Raw genomic sequence first — 4179 nt, 5'->3', positions numbered from 1 at the left:
ATCCCTGGGCAAACTTGCCTGCCCAGCTTCCCTCCCTGATCCCCCGGCCCCCGACACAGATCCCAGCAGCCCGCCCACACACCAGGGCCCCCTGAGACCCCCAAGAAGGCTGGAGGCTGACCCCTCCCCCTGGAATCAGTCAGCATCCAGTTCTGGATATGAGCTCTGGTCTGTCTGTGTGTGCAGTGTTGGGGCTGGAAATGACCATTTTCTCTCTAAATAACAACATCAACAGCAATCTAATTTAAACATAGCCTCTGCCCACCGAGAGCTCAGCGCCTCCACGAGACCTTGAGAAGGTGGCAAGACTTGTGGGCACAATCGAGCGGTGCCAGAGGGAGGACAGGCTCTGGCCTGCAGGATGTACAGGCAGCAGAGGGAACACACCCACCGCTCAGCGTGGCAGAGGATGGGCTGGGCCTGGCAGCGGGCGTCCTTGCTGGCCGCTGGCCCGCCATCCACATGGCTGGACAGTGCAGCTCTGGGATGCTGAGTGCCGGTGGGTGTGTTCCACCCAGGCTGCATCTGCAGCACGGGCAGCATCGGCTGAGCCTGTGGGTGAGAATCTGCCCACGGAGACCCTGTCACCATGACTGGGGACTCCCCAACTCCTGTCACCCACTGTGCTCAGGGTGCCACCTCAACTCTAAACTCCGGGGCTGATGATATGGGGAGATCAATGCAGGTTCGAATCCTGGCCCCGCCTTTCCCCTGCTGTGTGACCCCGAGCCAGTCTCTCAACCACTCTGAATCTCAAATTTCTCATCCATAAAGTAGGGTCAGTAGCAACTACCTAGAAAGACTGTCTTCAGGGATTGGAAACCACATGTAAAGCATCAGCACCTGGTACACCTCTCAAGAGTGTGGCTAGTGTCGTGGTGATGAAGATGCTACGGAGGATGACGATGGCTCCCGGACCTGACCCTTTCCATACCCCTTCTCCCGCCCCCCATATACATACGCCTCCTGCCTGGCCTCGCCCAGCCGCGTCCTGAGAAATGAGAGGAACAGGACCTGCCTCCTCCAGATTATTAATTTTCAGAAAACCTTTCTTGGCACCAGACTCGTCTTCCTGGGCTTCACCTGCGAAGTGAGTGTTGGGAGCCACCCCTGGATCAGCCGCCTCGAGGTGATATATCCCAGTCATTTAAAAGAGCCTTTGAGCAGAGACAGGAACAGAGCCCACCACGGAATCCCCAGAGCTGGCCCTGGCGGAGGGGACGGGGCACCCACTTGATGAGCTCTCTGGGGCACTTGGAAGCACCAGCCAGGTGACAGCCTGGGTGTCTCCAACACCCCTCTAGCTCTGAGGTGCTACACCTTGGGGGCACGGTCACCCCTCAAACAGAATGGCCCATGTTCGCTATCTAGGGAGAGCCCTTAATGGCCGTCCACCCACATTTTACAGAGGAGGAAACTGAGGCTCGGGGACAGAGAAGGACAAGCTCAAGGTCACTCTGAGCCACAGCCTTGGCCTTAAAAAGCCTCATGGACGTGGAGCTGCTCCGGCCTTCCCTACAGCTGCATCCGGTCCTTGGAGTCCTCGACCCAGACCCAGCTCCCCCGCCCCGCCCACCTTCGTCCCCACGTGTCCAGTGACAGGTCTGCACCACTCACACCCTCCAATGGCCTCCGACACAGCAACGTGGCCTCCTTGTGTGGCATCAGCCCGAGGCATCCCTAAGGCGCTTATCTCTGACTTTAATCTCGTGTGACAGGTACTCAGAGTCATCTTCCCCTGTTGGTTTATTGAGACACAGTGAATCTTCTTCCAGACCCCAGGGTGGGCCGCTTCAGCACCAGGACACCGGGACAGCTCCTTAGGGCCCGAGAGGGTGTCCCCTGGGCCACTTTGCCCAGCCAGGGAGAGCAAAGCCCCTTAACCACTTCCGAGGTGCTTTATTTATACTTATTCATTTTTATTGAATGAACATAAACTTTACCATTTTAACTATTTTTGAGGGGGCGGGGCATATCGGTGGCATTCATTACACACATTATCGGGTCACCATCACCACCATCCGTCTCCGGAACTTTGTCATCTTCCCCAAACGGAAACTATGTCCCCATTACACACTCACTCCCCATCCCCCCTCCTCCCAGCCCCCAGCACCCATCCTGCTACTTTCTGTCCCTACGAATATGACTAGTCCACGTACCTCATGTTAGCGGAATCGTACAGTATTTACCTTCCTGCGACAGGCTTATTTCACTCAGCAGTGTCTTCCAGCTTCGTCTACATCGTGGCACGTGACAGGATTCCCTTCCTTTTTAAGGCCAAATACTATTCCACTGGATGGATGGACCTCATTTTGTTGAATCACCAGGTGGATGGTGTCCACCTGGGTTGTTTCCACCGCTTGGCTCCCGTGAAGAAAGCCGCTGTGAGCATGCGCGTGCAAACACCTGCTCAAGACCCTGCTTTCAGTCGTTTGGATACGTACCCAGAAGTGGGATTACCGGATCGTACGGTATTTCTATCGCTAATACTTTGAGGAATTCATCTCCTTCTTACTTGCGTGGCCACTTATGAATCTGCAGGAGGGACAAGTGCATGCAGGGAAAAGCCTTGCGTTTCCTCCAGCAGGTGCTGGAGGCATGGCACCGGGCGAGGCCTGTCCGCCTGCTCGCTGTCTTCAGGCGTTGCTGGCGAAAGCTGACATTCTGATCTCATCAAATTTCCAAGGGAAAGGAGAAAGGAGCTTTGATGGGGAGGCAACACGATACAAAGACCCCTCCAGAGAAACCTCACGGCTGGGGAGGGAGAAAGTTGTGGGGAGTGGGGGTTGTCTTTGCTCCATTCTGTACAATTCAGGTCCTGAAGCTTCACCCAAAATGCTGGTTTGCAGCTATGGAGACTCACCAGGCAGGACAGGGGGGAAAATAATTCTGTTACTCAACAGTGCAGCCCTGTCAAGGCAAGAGCCCAGCTCTGCGCATGGTGAAGAGATGCCGGGGATGGCACCGAGGTCCACGATGCGAGGGCAGCACCCCTGTAAAGTGGATCCAGCCAAACCGTTGGATTTAAAATGACCACGATGGCCCTGGGAAAGAGCTAGTCACTATGCTGCCCCAGATAAGGGATCGTTCATCACCCTGAGGCCTTGTCGTGGAAACTCGAGAGTCAGTCTGATGGCCGAGCCTGGTCAGGGCTGCCATGCTGGGCCTGGGAGGAGAGAGGGAGGGTCCGGTCTCTGTGGCCCCCGGGGTGGGAGGCAGAATCGGGGAGGGGATGTGTGGTGGAGCTCAGGGGTCTCCAGACCCAGAGACAGCCTGCAACAGCGTGTGTGCGCGTGAGAAGGGAAACATGTGTGCGTGTAGCCGCCTGCATCTCTTCAGGAGAGGGTCCGTGGCTCTCATCAGGGTCTGAGAATGGGCCTGTCACCACCACGCTCTGCCCACAAAGGCTCAGAATTACTGCCCTCTCCACCAGGACATCACCCTCAAGGTCCCTGCGTGGGACCCTGCGTGGCCTCCTGCTGCCTTCTGCCCCCACACTCTATCCTCCACGGCAGGCACAGACATCCTCGGAAAAGCTGCAGATCTCACCACACCCCATTCCTTCACGGACTCTCCCCAGCTCTCCCCTCCCTGTAGCTCCGAGATCCTCACCTTCTCCCGTGGGCGGCAAGACCCCTGACCACCTGTTCCTTAGTGTCTCTCCACCCTGTGCCCTACGTTCTCCAGTCCAACCACAAACCAGTCCCCTGGATGCCACTGTCCCGGTTACCTGGCACTATGGGGCTACCCAGGACAGGCCCGGGCAAACCCGGACAGCTGGTCACCTTATCTTCATCCTCTTTCTGCCTTGCCGGCCCTGTTCCTTCCTCCTCAACGACCACCCGTCCCGCCCCACTGAGCTCAGGACCCCTCATCTGCGCAACCTCATACATCCTGTCAGAACACCCGCCCTGCTGTTCAGAGATTGCTTAATTGTCTCTGTTCCTGCTGCCTAGTCACTGCAGGGACCCCACACCAAACTCACGACCTAGATTTGCTGAGTGAGCTGCGGTCGGGGTAAGGGGGAGGACAATTCCACACCGAGTGACCCCGATGTGCGGGGAGGTTGCACCCCCACCCCGCAACCTGGAGACCCGCCTTGCGAGGGGCAGCTCTGACATCAGTCAGGAACATTCGATTGCCAGCAACAGAAAAAATTAATTCTGATACAGTGACCCC

Source organism: Pteropus vampyrus, unplaced genomic scaffold, assembly GCF_000151845.1.
Source record: "Pteropus vampyrus isolate Shadow unplaced genomic scaffold, Pvam_2.0 Scaffold90, whole genome shotgun sequence".
Taxonomy (NCBI): Eukaryota; Metazoa; Chordata; class Mammalia; order Chiroptera; family Pteropodidae; genus Pteropus; species Pteropus vampyrus.
This window is presented reverse-complemented; position numbering follows the sequence as displayed.